Source organism: Falco naumanni, chromosome 8 (assembly GCF_017639655.2).
Source record: "Falco naumanni isolate bFalNau1 chromosome 8, bFalNau1.pat, whole genome shotgun sequence".
In the NCBI taxonomy this organism is placed as follows: domain Eukaryota; kingdom Metazoa; phylum Chordata; class Aves; order Falconiformes; family Falconidae; genus Falco; species Falco naumanni.
In genome coordinates this window covers 58,015,306-58,038,102 of record NC_054061.1, presented here as the reverse complement: position 1 = coordinate 58,038,102, position 22,797 = coordinate 58,015,306, and positions in this window count along the sequence as shown.

The window sequence follows — 22,797 nt, the reverse complement described above, 5'->3', positions numbered from 1 at the left end:
GATTTAGCGCTAACCCAAAACCTGAACCTCTAATTCGTCACAGTTTTAATTGGTTTCAGTCCCCAAAGAAATACTTCAGTAAATGTGAACTGAACCTGGCAGCCACACAGGGATGGAAAAGAGGCACACAGCAATTCTAGAGAGAGATCTTTAAGCCACAAGACTAAGCCTTGGACACTCAAATTCGTTTCTGTGGAAAAGCAGTAATGAAATTTTATAGCTGCTTTACAGCCACAGTAGGAGTAGTTGGATTTGAGGAACCTTCAGTGAAAAACATACATAAAACAAACCTTTTTCTTTTTTTCATTTTTAAAGGAAAAAGCTCTCTGCTTTAAAAATGAGGCAGGGAGGAAAAAAATGCTGCCCCCTCCCCCTCCTTTTTTTTTTTTTTTTTTTTTTTTTTTAAATCAAAGAGCTTTTTTGCTCCCTTGCGGCACCAGAAAATAAAGATAATCATGAAAAAGCTGAATGAAGCAAAAGTTTTGTGGAGGTTCATGTGTGGATTTGACCTAGATACTGTTAACTTTCTTGTGATTAATTCATAGGTTATAACTTTATACCAGAATGCTCAAACTCTAGCTCTAAAACAAATTGTACAGTGTCATATTACTCGCTCATACCACTTGATAGATCACTAAATAGCTGTGTCTTTTAATTATATGAAATGGACCACGATTCATTATTTTCCTTTTGAATCATGCTATGAAGCTGGGTTTTCTTTCATGCCCTGCAAACTGCATTAGACTATAAAGGGACTGCGATACTAAAGGAATATTAAACCCTTTGTCAACATGCAAAAAGTCTGCGGGAGGCACCAGGTGCTTATACCCACACTGCACATTCCACTCCACCTGAAAGACTGTTTAAAACTCTTAAAGCTAAAAAACAGCAGGTGAACAAGGATTAAAAAAAAAAAAAAAAAAAGGCAAAAAAAAAAAAGAAGCAGGTGAACAGGGATATTGCTTCTTGAGTTCCAGACCTATGGGTTTCGCTTGTCCCAAAACAGGATGTCAAAGTCTTAAAAAAACCCAAAAGCTCAATGAGACTCAAATCAGCATTACTTTTGCACTTCTGCTCCCATCCAGAGCTGGGTTTCTGATTTTCAACAGGCTGCTTCCAGTCTGTCCCCCCTTTCCTACGCCACCCCAGCTGCCCCCAGGACCTCCCAGCCATGAGAAGGCAGCTCCCGTGGGTCTGTCCTCGCCTGATCCCACCCTGGCTCATTGGCAAATGGAAGTTGCAGCACTTAAGTGACCACATATGTCTTCATGACATCAGTTGGCATGTGCACCCACACAGGACATGTCCCAGCACCTGAATTTATTTGGCTTCTAACACAGCCACACAAAACTGCAGAGCCAGTTTCTCTCATCAACAGGACCAGCAGCAGGCCAAAGATAAATGTTTACAGTGGATACAGTAGGGAAGAAGTGAAGTAGTTTTTATTAGAAAAATTGAGCCTCCTTAGACATATACTAATTTCCTACAAGACACAGTCTCCAAGATCTGAATGCAAGGAAAATACTCTGCCCCCCCAGTAGGTCCCTGGGTGATATGTTCTTGCCACACTTTAGGCAACCATCTCATTCATCAGATGAAAAATAATAAGTTTTAGCATCTCTGCCAGGGCAGACCTAATCCAAGGCTGATTTGAAGACTAAAAAACCCACTCTGGCTTGACAGATGTGAGAACCTAATCACACTGTGAGTCTCAAACCTACTTGAGCTGGCTGCTGAGGTTTCCTTCATTTCATTCATTCATTTCCTTTCCCAGCTCACCTCTTTCTCAGCTTTGATTGTTTCATGAATACTCTCCCGGTTACCTGAGTATCCAGGGCTAATTTTTAACATTCTGCAGATTTCTGCAAGCAATAAATCTACTGATGCTGGCCTGGACAATCAAGAGAGCCAAAGCCTGAAAGAGCCCTGTCCTACAGACCTGACCAGTCCCCTGCAGTGCATCGCTGGCTCCACTGCTCATCTCCTAACACACCTGCTCACTCGAGTCCGAGTCACTGAATCTGCCAGCAAGGAAACAACCTTGTACCAACGTGCTGTCTGCAAGGGGCTCTCCCTTGACACACCAGCTTAAGTTTGATAAAGGTCAAGTTTTTCTTGCTAGCCCAGCCATTTCCATGAGCTGGGCCACCTGCACCAGTGCTAGCAGAAGGAGAAAAAAATCTCAAACCAACCAAAAGCCCCAAAGCCACAGGCAGTAGACACACAAGCATCTCTTCCTTCTTCCCCCAGTATCGCAACGCCCCTTTTGTGAATACAAAAATGGTGTTGCCCCTGTACAGTGAGAAACAGAGCAGGCGACCTCACCTTGCAGATACCTCCTGACTGGCAAAAGGTAAGCAGCTGTAGGCAGGGCTCATCCCTAATCTTTGAGTGGAAGACAGGAGGGAAAGAGTCCTATAAAAAATAATTTTATGTTAATGACCTTAATGGCTCAGGCTCAGTTACCATTACCCTCACCATCCAAGTTCACATGTATTTGCCTGATCTCCATGCAGTCTCACATGGTCCCGTCTGCTCCACCAACACGTAGCCCAAGCCTCCCTTGTCACCATTTCAAAGCCCAGGCATTATTTTTTGCTCTGTGAAATGCAAGCCAAACAAGGGAAATCCAAACTTCTACATGATGAAGCAGAAAAATGGAGCTCTTCACAGACCCGTGAGCCTTGCACCAGTGTTTGTCTTTTGCAAGATGCTGCATGGGACTCTCCTCAGAAAACAGAATGCAAGGAGTTTCACGGCATTTCTGGCAGGTGTTTGTGAGGTTCGGGAGTGCCATTCCAGAATGTCAGGCTGCCTGTAGAAAGACTTTAACACTAGAGCATTCAATCAAGAGATTAATTTCAAAATCCATTTTTCCTAGCCCAACAGTTATCTCATGACCATTTGTGGGGACAACATAAAGTTGCTTTGGGGAGAAGGAAGCAACACAGCATCATAGCCATGGGCAAGGTACATGAATATCTGTACAAATATCTGTAATATCTTCCAGGTGCCTTGCAGGACCGGCAAGTACTGCTTAAAAGCAACACAGCCACCACCTTCTGCCACCTCTTTGTCACCAACAAAACAAGACAGGACTCATTGTTACCACGGTCTGAAGCTTGTCATATTTTCTGTATTAGGGCCTGATTATTTGGTCAGCCTCAAATAGGAGAAGTTCCCGAGCAAGAAATGCCAAAGAAAGCCCATAAGGCCAGGGTAGATTTTGTCCTGCATTTATTAGGTTTGATTACCAAGGCACTCATTGTAAGGCAAGGCAGAAAGTCAAGGGGTGATGTTCTCTGCTGCCGACTCCAGCACAGAAAGTGGTATTTCCTTCCCTGTGCTGCCTCCTGCACTGCTTGGCTTTCCCTGTTTGGGTCAATAGCCTGGTATTTCTGTGGGTTTTTTCCCCCGAGGCCCTTATGGCAAAGGTTCTTCAAAACTACTCTCCCACTTCCCATAGGGAGCTTAAAGGCTTTCTAACCCTCCCAGCCCACCACTTGCATCGCTGGCTGGCTGGGAAAATGATGTCTCCAGGCAAGCCACAGCAAAGGTCTGTAGATATTTCCTCCAGGAGAAAGGAAAGCAAGGGGAGGGAAACACTGATATCAAAGAAGACAGCCAGCTCATATAGGCATCTCCGTCCGTTTCACACTTTAAGTATACACCTGACATAAATATGCCTTGCCCTACAGACAGCATTTTAGATGGAATAGAGAAGAAAGTTTTTCTTCTCACTACTTTGCGCCCAGAAGGCCAAAATAAAAATATCCCTGAAAACAGACTGGCACAGGTACTAAACGGCTGACGAATGTACTTTCCCTCTAGGCTATGTATGTCTAAATGACATTTGATTCTGCTAATGGCGGGCTCATTAGTATTTAGAAAAGCAAGTGTGGAATGTGAGCTTATTTTGAACAAAATCGGCTCATTAATTATGAATTTTATCAACTACTCACTGAAATTTGTTCTCTTAGCACAGCATAATTGCCTGCAAAAGTGATGCTTCTGAATGAAGAAATACCACGCTACAAAATAACCCACAACCTTCCTTTTCCAGCAGATATCCTGGATTTGTTCCAGAACAGTTACAATGCTGGGAGAATCCTTGAGGTACTTTAAGCATCTTAATCAGAGTAATTGCTGCAGCAAGAAGCACCAAAGGGCATAATTGGGCAAAACATGGATGGGGAGCACTGGAGCTCGCTCGCCTGGCTGCACAGTAACAGCTGCACAGATGTGCTGCACACAGGCGCCGTGGAGAGCCGGGTCCCAGCAGGCTGCTTGACACAGAAGTGTTCCACCAAGAAACTTGTCACTGAGCCTTCCCAGATGTGAAGCAGAAGAGATACTTGGTGCTGTTCTGCCACAGCTGGACTTTGGTACAAGGACTATATGCAATACCAGGTTATACCCTGCCAGGCTGTGCACAGTGAGTGAGCCAAACTCAAACACCAATGCTATGCTCATTCTTCAGACTCCCGTTTAAGCGCTGAACTAACAGCAAACATCAACCGACAACTCTGCGGGGCACAGGCAGTGCTTAAAATTAGAATTATTCATAGACGCTGATTTTAATCAGCAAGCAAACCATCCCTTCTTAATTTTGTTTAACATGTACACGGGGAGGTGTACGTACACACACACACGCAGACCCACCTTTACAAAGGGAGATCAGCGTTTTGGTGATGGAAAGGATTGCCCTCAACAGAACAGCATCTTTACATCAGGTGCTTTGTGAACACACAAGTACGTGGCTGTGCCCTGCAGTGGGACCATTAGAGACAGCTGCGACCTTCACAGAGACCCCCCTGCAGCCCCACCCCCTGCCCCGGACATCAGCACCAATCACTTATCACAAAGGGTTCGGTAAGTGATTCATCTGTATTCAAAGAGTGGGCGTTGGTCTAGAACAAACTACTTCCATCTCGGAAATAATAAAGGATATTATATGGTGTTATCCCAACAGGTGCTGGGGAATTGAAACTAACCTGGGTAACAATGATGTAGGAGTCCTGGAGGAGTTGGCCGAGACCTTCGTTGTCCGCTTAGGGTCTTAACACCAGCAAAGCCCCAAGTGCCTCACTGGTGTGACAGCACCATTCAGATTAGGCAACTGAGAGGATGACCTTCACAGTTAGATTTCTGTTAAGACAGAAACACTGAAAATGTGCTGTGAGATTTGACTTGCCTCCTTTGTTAGCCTAATGAAAGCATTAACACAGTTGATTATTAGAGAGGCCTCAGTCAGCTGTGTTCATGACTATGTAAAGAGTTTCTGTTAATCAATTGTCAATGAACAACGATATTTCTAGGATCGTTTCCAGATGCAGAGCTGTTAAAGAATATTCTCATCGATGATCTGCATTACATTTCCTCCTAATCAAGTTTCCAGTGATATTTTGATGGGGCTGAAAGGAGATGCTGAAGCATTACTCAAGCTGAAAGATCTATTTGTTCTGTTAAGTGGAGTCCCTTCAAATAAAAGACATTTAAATGGCATGAGAGCTGGCCACAAGGACACACATTGTGCCCCAACACGGGAGAGAAGCACAGTGGGGAATCAAATTTGAGCTGCCAGTCCTGTGTCAAGGTAGAGAACTATGGCAGTCCTTGCCTGGTGAGAGCATGAGACATAATACGTGCTAAAATGAGATAGATTCACAAAAATACCACCAAGCTACGAATACTTCGTACTTGAAGGAAGTGACTGCAGAATGGGCAGCCATCTGTGCTTGGCTTCAAATACACAGCCTGCCAAAGACTGTGATTAATGCTGTCCAGACAGATCTTCTCCTATCTGCTGTCAGCAGCGCTGTCTGTTCCAGAGCCTGCCCATGGCACTAACAACAGATGTCCCTAGCAGTTCAAAAGCTTGCACAAAGCTCCGAGTTTGCATTGCAATTTCTACAGTGTAAGCTGCGCCACTGGAAGATATGGGAAAGGTGCGCTTAAAAAAAAAAAATCTAAAAAAATTATAAATTTTCTTCCTAGTGTTTTAATAAATAAGCCAAAAACATCCACTTGGCATCTTCTCCACACTGGAGGAAACCTCAGCAGTTACCACCAGGTGGGACACTGAGGAGAGCAGCACAGAAAGGCAGACAGGGCTAGAGCTGAGCTGTCAGCTTGAAGTTGGATCCTCCCTGACAGACAGCTCCCAGCAATGTTCCCTACCGCTACTTTGGTAAGATTACAAAGGCTGTGCCTCTTGGTGTCAATCTAGGATTTCTTGCAGTTATTCCTATAAGGTACCGTACATCCCATTGACATTATTGTTGAAATATAGGAAATAATCTCAAAAATCTCCCAGGAGATATTTTTCTAATTACAGTCCTTTCAATTAATGTTTTTCAATTTGTTGATGCAGCTTCAAGCCCAGCCAGGTTAGATGATTTGTTCAAGCCAGCGATGGGCAGAATTAAGAATCATCTATGCCCTCCACTTGTGCTTTTCCAGTGAGAATTTCACAACCCCCCAGATAAATAAAAAAGAGAACAAAGGAAAAATCCACCACAAAACAGACAGCTGAGTAGGAAGTACATAGTCCAGAAGTACAGCAATAGCTTATGCATATTTGAAATACCCGACAGCTACAGGGTCTAAGCTGCATGAACAGGTCTCAGTAAAGACCTTCAGGGAACACTCTCAGTTGTATTAACTCGGAGGAGCAATCATCGCAGAAGCTGTGACAACAAACATTCATATGAAAAGCCTCTGCAAAGCCCTTGATAGCTGTCAAGTTTGAAAGAAAGCAGCAGGAAAGCCAGGGGCAAGCTAGAGCTGATGAAAAAGTTGAGAGTTCCTGGAAAGTAATGTCATTACTGGGCAAAATGATTCTCTTACAATGCAGTTGGTTATTGCTGTTAATTAATAAGTAGTGTACTTAATATAAAGCTTTAATTTGAGTAGCAAGCCAGAGCATCAAACAATAAATCGGCAAGTGAGAAAGCATCTCTAGCTACGTGCATTACAGAGGGGTCATTCTCCAGGTAGGCAGGTAGATGTCCAGGTTCGCCTCACCCCACTTAGGTCCTCAGGAGAACAATATAACTCTGGTGCTAAATTAATCTGAAAGGACACAAAGCGTGCCGGGGTGCTGATTTTTGCTCCTTCCCTAGCAATGTCTCTCAGAAACCTGCTGCAAGCCATATCAAAACCCTGGTTACTGTCTGCCAGAACACCCACAGGACACACAAATCTTCCCACCGTTTGCAAGATGCTACGCTAGAAGACAACTGTAGGAGGCAAAGGTCTTAATATTGAATGAAATGAAGGAAAGAATAAGGATGTCCAAAAACTTTGCTGAAAACTCTGGGAAAGGTGGGAGCAAGGCATATAGTCCAGAGGTTTCTACCCAGCAAGTGCTTTTCCTCAGTAGGAAAAGGACTGCAGACCATGAGTTCACTTTGTTCAGTGCTGTCTGGGGATCTGTACCTTAAGCATGCAACTCCCACTGGCATCTATTACAGCCTACGTAAGGTAACAAGAACATACAGCCTCCTGCCTGCCTGCCAAGCTCCTCTTGGAAAAACTGCTGATGTCTCAGGCAGATTTTACTGCCTTCCATGTAGAAGGAGCCTTAGCATAGCAAAGGTGATTTCAAGACTCCTTGCAGGCTGCTCAGCCTTCGAGTCCTGCAGAATCCAAGTTCCCACAATTACTGCTGCAAACAAACCTTTCAAAATGCCTGTCCAAGCATTTTATCACCTTGGCTGAAAAGTGACAGGTGGCAAAGCTGACCCTGATTTTGGAAATACTAGTCAAGTTTGAAGTGTAAAACTTTAGGGTAGCTTTTTTCCTGCTTTTCTGTGACTTACTGGAAAATCAGCATGCTATCACATAACCCAAAATAGAGAATTTATGTGTGACACAAAGTAGTTTCTTTTCAGAAAGCTGAAGTGGAATTGGGTCTGTAAGTGTAACAGGATATTTGACAGTCACTCCTCAACATCATTTCCAGATAAGAGTAATGATAGGTATTACAGCTTGTTAGAGCTTGGCTTGACTCATTCTTCACAGCCAGACGTGAGCCAGGAATGTCAGCAAAGGATGGTGTGGGGTTTGCCCAGAGGAATCAGCATCTCCACCACAACAGCGTTGCTGACTCCAACTCAAAAGTCTTAGTATTTCTTAGTTTATACACAGGAATCAGGTTTGGTTTTGCAGGGTTAAATTGTAACTGGTACATAACTGGGTATTAAGAACACTTCTGGAAACCAAGCTAATTAAAGGGTGAAACAGGAATTGCCAGAAACTTATATATGCGTGGTCACTCTCCATATGATCTCAACACTTTACAGAAAGGCTCCTGCCAGGAGGATAGGGAGTCCTGGCTGGAGTGGTTTCCCCTACTTCCCAACGTAACCGAAGTGTGCAGAGGGACTGCTAGGTGCAAGTGATGTTTTGCCCCATTCGACAGCCACTTGTATTGGCCTTAGCAGGGTATGGCTGAAGGCAAAGAGCACTGACTCAGAACTGTGGGTTTGCTTGCTTTTTCAAGGACGCAACTGATCCATACTAGAAGGAAAAAGTTTATCTTGGGGCAGAACGATCCTGAATGTTGCTGAAAACAGACAACCTGTATACTTGACAGCTCTAGTGGTATTTCTGCATTGAGCCCGACTCTGTCCAGGCTATTGAGTGAAGTCACACCATTTACAGCAGCCCCTATCACCCACCCCTACAAGTCTGAGACATGAGCACTGTTTAAACAGATTCTTAATGCTACAAAGAATTTGGATAAAATTAACTACCGGGGGAAACGCCTGGGGGCTGTACTAGGTCAGACCCACGTGCTGCACACATTCAGTGTGAGAAGGCTAGAAATAAGGGAAGCTGTTACTGTGCAGACAGAGACCAGCAACTGGTGCTCACTGCCATCGCCCAGGGACTCTCACCCAGGTGGTAAGCAGCAGTTTTCCAGACACGGGGCTTCCACAGCATCTCCAGAGTCACATCCCGCACTCACGTACAGACAAGGCCAGCCACTCCTGCGGAAAGGGTAGAGACACCCCCACCCACAGCCCAGCTCCTGTGAGCACGGCAAACCCTTTCTCATGTCACCGCCTGATAAGAATGAAATACCGGAGAAAGTGCCTTCCAGCAGCTCTGGATGGTGATGCAGTAGTAGATGTCAACGTTCACATTGTTGCAATTACAGTCTGCTGTTGATGGTCAAGGAAGGATGATGGGAAGAGAGGTTCTTCTTCTCCACTTCTGGCTCAAGCAACCAACAAAATTTCTGCTTTCATGCAGAGAATGTTCAGCTTTTAACCCTGATGAATGCAGAGAAAGTTAAAAAAAATAATAAATACATTTAGGCTCATTTACTCAAGTTTCTGAGCTGTGGGTCAAATTTAAGTGTCTGCTGAAGTCATTCTCAGGGTGATGAAACAGGAACCCTTTCTGGATGCGCAGCAGCGGCAACACTGCAGCAGCAGTTGCTCCTGCTACAGAAGGGCATGGATTGCTCCAGGGGAGCAAATGGTAAAAGGCTGTGGCAAGGATGCAGACAGCCTTGGGCTTTCACGTTTCCACCCCATGTTTTTGTTTCAGCGTTAGGATCAAAGCCATTTTGAGGAGCCACCACAGCTCCACCAGTCCTGTCCCCCTGCCTTCTTCCAAGCACAGGTCTCACTCTCCAACAGGCTCCTTGTTCAACAAGCTGCTATTCCATTCAGCCTCAATAATTTAAAATCAAAGAACACAAACAGCAGCAAACATGCACATGCCACATAGGACACGCACCTCGAGCCTCTCTAATTCAGCAAAGGCTTTGCAAGTGTGTTCAAAAGACAAGGTGGGAGCTGTTTCTGAAACTCTTACCTCACTTCAACTTTCACCTGCTTCCCATCCCTGCTCAGCGAGCTGCTCCGGATCAGCGGCATTCTGGCATGCCACATTAATTTCAGCATCTCGTTAGCTCTTTCATTTCCACTTTTTAGCTGAATGCCAGTGATACTTTTTAGTTGGATGCCAGCGATACGGAGCGTTCACATTTACATTTGGCATGACTAAAGGGTATTCTTAGTTTGTTTTCCTTCTCCGCATTCCTCCAGCTGCTGGCTTCATCTCCTCTGGTCTTGCTCTGCCTTTACTCTCTGAACCCCAGGAACCTCCAACTCACAGCAGCTGTTACCGCCACCACCACCCCTAACACATTAGCAAAGAGCATTTTCCTACAGAAATCCTAAGAAATCTCCTTCATCACAGCTGGTACAAAGTGGAAACGTCCAGTTTCCACATGGCAAAAAACCCCCAAAACAACCCACCGCAAACTTCAAGAGTATTGAATCTGATATTGGCTCAGTCAAATAGTTTGAGGTCAGGATTAAACCGAAGTGTCTCCAAAAATAGAATGACTGGTTTTAAAAGAGCTTTCAGAAAGATTTTTCAAAGGTGGGAAAATTGTCAGAAAACAAGATTGTAAATGGGCTCTATCAGTGGTATTTTCCTGACTGGACACCTGCTGTTTTCTACAATTAAGCTGGGAACTAGAAGAGCTTAAGTAATCTGCCTTACAGTAAGAAAAGTACCTATAAGTTCACATCGATAGACCAAATAAAAATGTTTCTTGTGGATTTTAGAACAACCTCAATAAGGCTAGACACATCAATAGCAATGCAGCACAATAAGAGTTATCAGAGACAAGGGGAAACAGAGCGCTATATCCTCCTAAAGATCACGGCCAGGTAGTCAGGGGTCCTGGGAAGATGTTCTCCTCGAAGATGTAGGAGCTAGCTTACAAAGGTGATCTCAGGACAATTACAGATGATAGAATCTGCATAAACAGGAGCTTAACATCATTGCATAACAAAGGTCTTTTTTCATCATCTTTTGGCAGGCAGAAAGCATTTTGAGCTCTGTGAGACAGAGGTACGCATCGTTTGGAGTTCGGTTTCCCTTGGAGGCTGGCTGTGAGAACTCCCAGTTCCTTTTGCTTCCAGCACTTTCCTGGTATTCTACTCCCTGTTATTTTAGCAGTACTACTGTCAAACAGAGCACTCGACTGTCTCATCCAGACATCATCAAGAAGCAATTACTAATTATTTTTTCTGCTATCTAATATGCTTTTGAAGCCTTTGTGCAATATGGGATGCTCAGAGTGTGCATCTTGTATTGCACATGCCTGGTTTTCGCTCTATGCATTTGCTGACTTTAAATCAGGGCACTGTGGTTACTCTCCATGTTTACAAATCTTTTGGAAAAGGAACCTCAGCCAGTTCTGCCTGGCATATCCAAAAGAATTCCTTCCGAACAAAAAGCTAGTCTACGTACAGCACATTGCAAACTGTGTTCTTAAAACATTTTTTCCTGAGAAAACGTGGCTGATGGCTCATCAGGGAAAACAAAACCAGGAGGAGGGTAAAAAGGTTCTTTGCTCCAGGTACCCAGCTGAAGTAGTGACAAGTTCCGGGTGCTTGGAGGCTTTGTTCAACGAGCCATCCAATTCAACCCGGCATGATGTGACGTGGGGGCATTTAACACAGAGGATGAACTGGGGCCAGATTTTTCTGTTCTGGAACAAGATCTCAGCTGCCTGGACTGAAGCAGCAGCTCGTACAGCGAAGGCCCATAAGCAGCTGTTATTGCTGTAGTAGCTGCCAGGAAAGAAGAGAAGTGGGAGGACCACAGACTTGAGTTTGCTTCAGATACGCTAGCCTGGCTGAACTAGAAGCAGCCTATTTTTACCAGCATGGAGAACATTCCTGCCCACCCCACAGGAAAATCAGCCCTTGCAATCTACCCCCAACCCTGCTTGCAGTTGCTGGATGAGCCAAGAAACTAGAATTTCTGAGGTGGCTTTGGGCTAAGTGCCAAAATCCTGAATGCGGTTATATGCAAAACGTTAAAATAACATAAACTTGAAGTGACAACCTACTAAGCAGTCTTTAACTCTCAGTGTTGTAAAGGATTTATTAAACGCTATAATGCAAGTCCAGAATGAACAAGGAATTTGAAATAACTCAGCATGGCAATCTCATTACAACCTCAAACAGGACAGTTATCAATTGACCCCCAAATATTTCACAAGAGAAGGAAGGTCAACGTTACTTACCATGTTGGACTCAGAAAGTAAAGCCCTAAGGATAAATTCATTTATCCACAGTCCAGGTTTCTGGTGCCTCAGATCACGTTCTCCACTGCTGGAGCTGCTCTATTGCCTCTGCCCAGTACCGAGGAGATGTTGGGTGCAGAGAGTGCAATTGTAAAATCACGATGCCTGGATCAACACAGCAACAGAGGCTGATGTGCAAAACCATCTCAGTAAGGCTGAGAGGCCACCACTGATGCAGGTTTAATGGGAAACGTTGCACTGGCGCGATTATTGCAGATACGGCGTATTGGGTGTAAGTGGCAAGGCACTCACTCACCGCTGAGCCCATCGGGAAAGCTGGTGGTTCCTCTGGGATAACCTACTGAAAAATAGGCAACAAATGTCAGAGAGCAGTGAGGAGTGAGGAAAAAAAGCGTGTGAACACCAGGGCCAGAGAATAGGGAGGGGGAAGAGGTGCAGCCCACGGAGAGACCCCAGGGCAGCGGGCATTTCCCTGCAGCCCACGGAGGGGACCACGGTGGAGCAGACGTCCACGCTGCAGCACATGGAGGACCCCGTGGCAGAGCAGCTGGTTATTGCCTGAGGGAACTGAAGCCCACGGAGAGCCCACACAGAGGCAAGTCGATCCTGAAGGACAGCACCCTGTGGGAAGGTCCGATGCGGGAGCAGGGGAGAAGGGTGAGGAGGAAGGAGTGGCGGAGGGGTGATGTGGTGGGCTGACCGCAGCATTCCCAGTCCCTTGGGGGGACAGAGGCGGTCGCTGGGAATGAGGGAGTGAAGTCGAGCTCGGGAAGAAGGGTGTGGGGAGAAGATGCTGTTTTAATTTTTGTCTGTTTCTCACTATCCAAATCTATTTTAATTGGTATTAAATGAAATTAATTTCCCCCAAGGCAAGTCTGTTTCGCCCATGACAATAACTGGCAAATGCTCTCCCTGTCTTTTTCTTGACCTGTGAGATTTTTCATCTTGTTTTCTCGCCCTGTCCAGCTGAGGAGGAGCAGTGAGAAAGCATCCAGGAGGGCGGCTGGCAGCTGGCCAAGGTTAACCCACTACATGTGGAGAGAAAGGGACCTCTTGATCAGAAAACTGAGGTAAACCCGCTTTTGGCATGGAGTTCAGTTTTTGTCTGTCCTACCCTCTTGCCACCCCCTGCATATTATTTGATGTGAAGGTGACAGCAATGACAGCTGATTTTCCAGGTCTCGAGGTGCTCTTCTGACACTGGTGCAATGACTTTTACCTGGGAATCTGCCGGCAGCAGAACTGGCTGGTTCACTGCCACTTTCAGGGGAGCAGTCATAACTGCCTTTCACTTAAATTAAGAGAAGACAAGGTGCAGCATGCTGCACTGAAGTTACATTTAACTTGGAAAAGGTTTTCTATTTTTTGGATAAAAAAAAGTATGTGGTTATTGTGAGAGCAAGCAGCTGATGAAACCACCCTGTCAATCTCTTTCAGCATGCCGTTTTATTTTGTTCTGCGCCATTTTCGTCTTATATCCTATCTCAAAAAAAAAAAAAAAAAGTTTTTTTTTTTGCATCCTTCACCTTACTCAAAGAAACCTCAAATCACAAGTACAGTCTGGCTTCTGAAGCCAAATTCAGCAACTGCCCGGTTTCCCAGTGCCCTGAGATATGCAAGTCATATCCAGCAGAACAAAAGAAGGATGGGCAAGGAAAAGAGCACGAAGAGCAGCTGAGCCTTACCCTCTGCATTCCCAGCATCCAGCGAGCCTGCAAAGATGTGCCCTTGCAGAAGCCAGGGAATGGCTGCAGAGTAGTCCGAGAAACTGGGCTACGACATTTCTCCTAAGGCTTCTCAGCTACCAAGACCTTACAGGAAACCAGTCCTGCAGGACAACAAGAAAGATGGTGCCCTTGTGTCACAAAATCTCCACCAGTACCATCCAAGAAAAGACCAGTGCACTTGGCTTCTGTAGAGCCCTTTTTTTTCTCTGTCTCATGACGATGACACATCTTAGAGATCTTTGGTCTCAAGGACTTTCCAGCCTACTCAGCAGCAATCCAGCATTAGATGGCTGGCCTTGATAACATGATGCTTGGTAGCTTTCCATGCCCTGGAGGTTGCAGTTGGAGGTGATTATGTGGTTATTTCAGCAAGGGACACCTTTGCAGTAAAGGAAAGGCTGCAAACTTTGGCTTTCCTGAGGACCAAACGAAGTCACACAGCTCCTCTGCAGCATCAAAGATAGCACAGATTACATGGAATGATCGCACCGAGATCTCATTTCTGTCTCTTTGTTTTCATCCTTTTATCTAAAAAAGATTAAGATTGTGTACATGGGAAAAAACTTGACATTTGGATGCATGCCTCTCTGTGTTCAGCCAAGAAAGAGGCATAGCCACAGTGCCCCACTGGCGTTTAACCATAACGTAACCCAAGCACATGGCAGGAGACACAGCAAATTTCCTCAGGGGCAAACTATTATGGGTAATTATTCACAAAAGTTCCACGAAGATTTGTAAAGGAGCCACCCAAACAGCCTGGCTGTCTGCAGGAGCGGGAGAAGGGAACGGCTCTTGTGTAACACCTCCACGGTTTCATAAGAGGTCCGGACCTGCTGATGTCAATGCCTTGCAGAAGGTCAGCCAGACTCACTGGCTCGTGACTTTGTGCTCACCAAATTAACAAGTACCTGAAATCAGCATTTAAATGGTGATGTCACCCAGCCTGAGTCCCATCCGAGCTTTCGAAAGAGCACGCACTCCCCAAAACACGGTCTTGCTGTTAAGAAGAAAAGAAACAGCAGAGGACAGACACGCAGAAATGCTTTTTTCTTAACCTTTCTCCAAGTCAGACCAGAGCTCACACCCAGCCCAGCGAGTAACCAGCACTACGAGCTCTCCAGCCGCACCATTACGGAAGACTGAGAATACCCCACTTCTACAGCACAGCTACCCAGGACTAAATTCAGAACAGCTTTAAAAAAATCCAATTGACAATCCATTCCATGTTAGTTTATTGCCCTTGGGGAAATAAGCAACCTTCACACAGAGCTGTTTTCCCCTGCGCAGCTCTTGGAGGCAATACAGGACTGCTAAGCTAGCTGCCTCTCTGTTTGGCAGCAAAAGCAGGAGCAGAGCCCAGGCTGGTGTTGCTCAGAGAAGTCACCCATGTCAGAAAGGGAAAGGTGGAGAAATCTGTCATTTCTGCACTGTACGGCTCCTACACCACAGCGTCCTCCTGATCAACAACAGCTGAAGAACTGCGGAGCAAAGAGGGAGAAGAAAATCACGGCAGCCACGTTATATCTATATATACATACATGTGTATGCACGTACATGCACATACATATTTAGCCAGCCATTCCAGCCAGTCGGCATTAACTAACCAAAAGGTGCTGCAGTTTCTGGGAGAAACAGCATCTTCCTAGTGCAGCTTTTGCTATAAGCTTGTGCAGTAGGAGGTAGCCACTTGTTAGGACGCGCTAGCCGCAGAAAGCCAGCACGTGTGTCTGCAGTCTGGAAATAAAGAAGTCATCTGATGGGCCCCAAAAGCAAACTCCTAATGAACAAGAGTTTGATTGGCAGTATTTTACACTGTAAACATTTGGACTGGAGCAACAGTGATGTATTTGTGTTTTTAACTGATGAAAAAAAAAACCAACCCTTGAGGGCATAGTTATGTCATTCCAAAGTCTGAATCCATTAATCTAACGGCAGATGCAACGAGTTCCCACAAGCCTCTCTCCAAGTTCTGAAATCTTCCCTCTCCAAGAAGTTGGCGGGGGGTGTAAACATAGATCGATCTCTTATTTAGACTACGCTGACACAACTATCAGCATGACAGATTAGCTGTTGTTTGAACAACTCACACCAACATTCTGCTTTCCTGAAATAACTATCTGCCAGGGAAAAGCAGAATATCTGATCCCCCAAGGTTGCTACTGCTGCCATACAGAAAGCCATTGGAAGCCCAGGAGACCCAATATTCCCGATACACCCAAAAAGCTGCTCTGCCCAGGTGTTCGGTGGATGGCAGCTAAGGCAAGAGCAAATCCCAGTGTGTGAAATGAAATGCCTTCTCCTTGAGCTGCCTCACCAGAGAAAGGATGGCGGTGCAGATGGTAAATCCCAATACTGACTGACGAGTCAAGCCTCTGAGCAGGGCAGTAGCGAGGGGCAAATTTCAGACCCCGTGGGATGTAATAACACCAGTGTGAGGCTGACTTGAGGGATATGCTTGCCTTCTGGGAGATGCTGCTCTTGCACTCTTTCCTCTCCATCATTCACACCCACATAGCTCCTCTCGGTTTCTGTCTTTGGGATCCAAACAGGAATGCAGTCCCGTGATAGGCTAATCACACCATTTCATTAATCATTTATTTCATCAATCATCGTGAGCCATTTCCCTAGGGCCACCCAGCCTTGCCTACAGCTGCCAAATTTCAGGCTCGTTTCATCTCTAACCTAGTTTCAGAGCTGCCTTGTCTCCCTGCCTTTCATGTTTTCAGCTCACATTTTACTTGCACATTTGAACTGGCGGTCCCTGATCCGTGAAGCGCGGGATGAGGGGGAAGAAAAGAGGGGAGCCAGACTCTTACTATTGTTTTTGCTAAACTCAGTGTCTTGGAACCAGATGGTGGCTGACTTGTTTAATTCTACTCTAAAAGTGGACTCAAAAGAGCAAGTAACTTCAAACCGGGCAGCACTCCATGCTAGCAAGTATCTACGGGTCCCTAATAGTTGCAAAGCATTTCTTCACTGTATCTTTGTGCAGCAGCATGTCCTGTGGTTACATTAATTGGGATTAGTGCAAGGGAAACTGGCAAAGAGTATTGGCCCATGCTAGGCACAGCCATTCAGAACATCATTTACCATCTCTGTAACGAGCACTTGCAATATTTTTTAACACATTGGGGGCTGGGGAGGTGCATTTTGAGGATACCAGCAGCACAGCAGCCACACCATACTCTGCACCCACAGGGGCAGCATGTAAGAGATAAGACATTTGGAGAAGGACGAGAGAAAGCGCTTACAAGATGTTCAGCTTAGCCTTTACTGAACTCTGCCATACGTTACGGGCTGCTAAAGAGTAAATTTCCCACTCTCAGCAAATCACACATACTGGCAAAGAAAGATTTCATGCCTCCTTTTAGCTAGCAACTGAAAAGCAGCTCTTCCATGCAAACACAGATCTCTTCTGTTTCTCCTTCTCTCCAGAAGGAAAGAGGAGGCACAAGGACAAGAAACCCTGTCTTTTGCCAAATTGGCCCTTGGCTCCAACAGCCTCTAGATGAAACAAGCCCACCTCCGTCCAACCACTGCACGTACCAGGGCTGTATGAAGGCTGGGAGATCTGAGAGCGCTCAGGGTTGGAAGGAAAAGCACTAACACCAGGTCTCACAGATGCCTTTTCCTTAAATTAACTGCCCTAGCTTCAAGTACCCTAGACAAAGAGACAGGTTTAAAACTCAGACCCGAGTCTTGCGGTTTCCCTGGTTGCTCAGAGCTGCACGTTGCAGAGATCACACAGCACTCCCACCCGCCAGGCTCTGGGGCACGTTGGCTTTTGAAGCCCCTGCAAGGCCAAGCCCGGAGCCCTGCAGTATCATCCGAGCATGGGTACAAATACAAAACAGATGGAGTCTCCTGCATCGCCAGCAGCATCGCCTTCGAACCGTGGCAGACCCCAGCCTACCAGCATGTCCCTGTGGAACGCCAGCCCCCTCCTCCACGTTGCTTTTCTCTAGCAGAGCCAAGACAGCTAATGCCAGTTGATGACAGGCATGAGCACCACACTGAGTATCTGTGCGTTTTGTTCACAGCGGGACCATGCAACATTTTCAATAAATAAAACTCCTAAAAATAGGGCTTTTAGAGAAACTTGATTATTGGTGACTTTTTGCAGAGTTCTTTCCACCATAGAGGGACAAGAAATTCAGAAGTGCCAGAACATAGCCTATTATGCAGTGGCAGATAGCAACAAAACAGTAATTTCATTATAAAATAATCAATAATCGTTTTAAAGAAGACTCATTCATGCAATTGGGGCAGAAAACCAAGGCCTAATATTTTAGCTTCAGGCTTTTGTTCCACTCCTTTTCAGCGAAAGAACTAAATCTTTGACAGTCTTTAAACCACAGGCCAACAGCAACAACACCCAACCAGTCCCTGGTGGTCTTTCCCCAGACACCCCCACTTCAGTAGGTGTATTTGCAGGCTGTGGCACGTAAGCTTTTTGGACAAAGGGCTGTGTTCTGCTTCACTGAACACATTGCAGATGCACAGATGTGCTGCTCCAACCCTTTGAAAGAGGCAGGCTTCAAACACTGCTCCTGTTCTTGTGACAGTCTCTCTCAATGCTTATTGCATTGACTCATCTATCTGAGTCATTTTCTTTCTGCTAGGAAAGACACTGTGGGGCCTGGGTTATCTTTTGATACTGCCTGTTCCAGAAAATTCACTGTTAGGACCTGTGAACTCTTTAAAACGTTTAGGAGCTCAAGAAGCTGAAAATAATCCCAAATTTTTATTCCAAACAAAAGTTTATTTCAGTTCCTTCCAAGATGATAAAAAGTTGGCAACTAATAAAACCATTCTCAACCAGCTTAGAAAACCACACAAGTCAAAAATCCTTGCAATCAGTTCCAGCATTTCCTGCAGTCAGTGCTTCTTCCCCTCAAAATACTCTGCAAGGCCATTAAACTAAGCAGGAAAAGTATACAAATTTTCCTTAGTAGCCCCTGCATCAAAGACCGTCCCCAGGGTTTATCCATGTTTTTTTCCCCATCTAGGTCTCACAACATACCTGGCAAACCTGCTTGAGGGAGATTTCCCCGCATTGAACAAGACTGCCTTCAGTATTCAAATATGCAAGAAAATTAAAGACCTTTAAAACATGCACAAAAAAGATTACTGAGCCTTTGCTGCCCCATCGTTATGTTAACTGTTGGACTCAATAATCTTAAACATCTTTTCCAACCTAAATGACTCTGTGATTCTATCCCAGTAACCCACAGGTGCCACGAGCTCCTCTCCAGAAGCATGATGTTTGTAAAGGGATGGCCAGAACTGCCATCGCAGCCTCAGGGCTTGCCTGCAGCAGCTGTATTGGTCCAGTGCCATCCCTCGCTTTGTAATTTTGTCCACACCAGTTTTTGAGCTGTGACACTTGCTCACCTTCTATCTCGCCTAGTTCACTGCTCTAATACTCTCTTTTGTCCTAAGGCTTTTGGGAAGTCTAAATCAAGCCTCTGCTTTCCCGATCCATCCCAAACGCTTCTGAGCTTTCCTCTGCAGAACAGCACTGGCAAGACTTCACTACATTGCTATACGCCAGGTGGACTTTCAAGATAATTTCAATTTAAATGTTTGGTGTGGACGTGAGGCTTACTGCTTTAATTGCCAGGTTTTAATGTTTCTGGGCCCCATTCTTCTGCATAGCACCTCTTTTTGATGAGATTAAGGGCTTTTCTTTGTTTGTTTCTTCATTTAAATCAACAACCTTCAAATTGGGAGCCTGTTATTTTTCTCCATTATTCATTCCAGATCAGGAGGCTCAGCCAGCAGCACCTCCCCACTGCTCAGAAAAAGGTTCAGTCTCCAAAAGCACATAAGATTCTTTTTAAGTTCTTATTAATCATGGCCTGTAATCCCTGGTATCCTGCCAGGCTCTGCGGTTTTGCTGGTGGTCTCCTTCTTCAATTCCAAGTCTCACAGATAGCTAAGGCTCTAAACCAGTTTGGTCTCTGGAGGCCAACAAGAAACCCCAGTTTCCTTCTTGGGCTCTATTTCTTCCAGCTTAACCTCCCCTTGACTTAGTCTGCAATGAACACCTCGACCAATTCCAGGAGCCTGGCTTGCTTGGAAAACTTAAGGCCCATGTTTTAAGCTTCCCTTTCTAGCACTGGTCTAACACTGGTTTCCTCGCACAGACTCCCTGCTCTTCACAGCAAACCGGCGATGCCCTCAGACACATCACCAGCACCTTCTCAGAAGCCTTCACCACATGGGGGGTTGCCAAATGCACTGCTGGCCAGCTGATTTACCTGGATTGAAGCTGTGGGAGGAATCCGCTGCTGATCTTTGGAACAAAGGCTACATGTGCTGACGATCAAGGTGGATACGCACAGATCCGGCTTCAGCATCAGTCTGGAAAACAAACAGTATTTGGCAGATGGGGAGGGGCACATGCTGAAGTACCACATGATCAATGAACCTGACAGGACCCCAAGCACTGTAGCTCTTGAAGAGTCCAACAGGGTCAGAGCAACAAACTGAGAAAAAAAGATACAGAAGTGTTCTCCTGCTGCTGTTAGCATCACTGCCTTTCAGTAGAGGACTGACTTCCATTCTGCTTCTTCCTCATGCTAGGAAAAGTGTTTCACGTGGCTGCTACTCCTAAAGATTGAGGCTTACAGCTCAGTCAGGAAGCAGTAACAAAGTCAGGACGGGACTCAAGCGCTGCAGGGATCACTTGTGGCAAGGTCTTGTTTCACCAAGAAAGCGACACAAAGACAGGGTGAAGAAAACCCAAAGTAGGTGGGAAAGGAACATCACGCTGTGGGGAAAGAAGAACCAGCTAAGGCCAGGACAAGCACATTCAACAAGTCACTCAGCATAGTGTTTCCTCCCTGAGCAATGTTTTGGGCCACCTTTGACCGAGACCATCAGCCAGCAGGCACGTGAGGACATCATAAAGGAGGATGAGCTTTCCCCACTGATGCTGCAGGAAGAAAACTATGGGAGCATATCTCCTCGGCCAGGATCAACTGGAAGACCTTCTAGGGACATCGCATGGCAGCTCTGAGCGCTGAACCACCAAATCCCAGCAGCAATGTGCACGGACACTCATTCAGGAAAACTGGTCTGAGGTTCCAGTGGTCCACTGGTGCTCGTGTCTCCTGCAGCGAGTCCCCACTGCACCGTGACACTGAGGCAACAATTTGTCCTGGGAAAAGGGGGAAAAAAGAGAGGACTTTTAAAGCCACCAGAAGATCTGAAAGGATAAAACACAGCGCCAGCTGTGAAGTGCCGGACAGCAACAAATTTCTTCCTGGTTATGCAAGCGTTAATTAGTGTACCTAATCTTTAGAGCCACTAATGATGCCATTGCTAACATTAACCAGCTGCAGCGAGTGAGCTAAGCTCTTGAATAAGAGGAGAGACAGAGCTAGAAGCAGGGGTGAGGGGAACAGGTAGAAAACTAACTATAAAATTAAACCCTCTCACAGCATTTCTCTAGCTTTCCTCTTTCCAAAGGCACCTTACGGCCTGTAGTCCAAGGCGAGGATTGGTAGGGAAATTTTTTTAAAGCTATTTTGTCAAAAAGGATAAGTTCTTCATGCAGGAGAGAGAAAACTTTACTGTCCCTAGGAGTAAAAAGCAAAAGCATCTTTGCGCCTGGAGCAGAACTTAAACTCCCACCCATCCCCTGCTCTCTTCACCACTTAAACAAGATCCTTCTGCCCCAAAGGTCAGGAGTCAGAAAGGGAAAAAAAAATCAGAATAATTTGAAAACTGGGATCTGTCTCCCCTGTGCCAACCTTGCATTTATTCAATTCTGACACCTAGTGGGCACCACGACCGGCGGGAAGCAGGTGTAGAAGTGCCCAGCACCGCTCCCCAGCACCGAGCTGGCAGGAACGTCAGCATCAGCTGCTGACTGATTCTGCCACGAAGGATGTTCTCTGCCCTTAGCACAGCTATGTCTCCTTAAAACCCTCCCAAGCCTCTGGGTTGAACTTCCAGACGTACCGAGAACCGCGACGCACCGACAACTGCGTGTTCTGTGGTAGAGTCAAGACTGGAAAATGCTCGGGTCCTGATCCCAGCATCTCACTATGAATCAGGACACGGGTTTGGCAATTAGGACCTATCCTTCATTTCAGAGAGATCATCCAGGGGTCAGTCTGGTTTGTCACCCACCTGAGATTAGGTTGCTGACAGTAGAGTTTATGCCAGGAAATCTCCACATTCCTTCAGGATGAGCAATAACCTTCTTTCTAACATGGGCTAGGCTCCATCCAGCTTTCACTCGAGATGATCTCTGCCCTTTGAGAAATTTTTTTAGACTAGTTTCATGTAGTACTGAATCCCTGTTAGCTGCTGGTAATTCTACCCATTCCCAGCTAGACCACATTGCTGTGGGGCTACCAACACACCGATACGCATCCCGTGGTGGCACAAACCATACCAGTGTCAAGCGCTATAGGCAGCAGTCACTGAGCATCTATGGCATGATGCCAAAAGAGAGGGTCTGGGAAATGAAATGTTGTGGCCCAAATACCCCTGTGTTTCCTCAAGTGTTGACTGAAGGGCAAGAAGGGAACTGGGCCCAGCTTTTCTGCAGCATCGCACCATGGTGTTACCCTTCATCCCTATCGCACCATGGGAATTTCTGGTCAGGCACTGTCAGCATAAAAAATGTTGGGGTGTACAAAAAAAAAAAAAAAAAAAAGAAAAGAAAATGCATATAAAAGGATTGGTTCTGCCCTGAATGCAGATTTTACTGCCTTTTCACAGAAAGTAAGAAGTCAGCAGTTTCCCTCCTTCCACAGGGACAAACGGAGGTGCTGGAGGTCTGCGTAGGACACGCTTGCTGTATGCAGGGCAGCTCTCCTGATGCTGCTCCGGCCGCCGCAGGCAGCTGTGGTTCCTCCTACTCATTGCCCAAATTATTGCACATGTCCAAATCAACACAAGTCCTCACTTCTTCCCTCGCCCTGCAACTGCTGCAGATGCTCTGCATTGAAAGGGTAAGCACGTTTT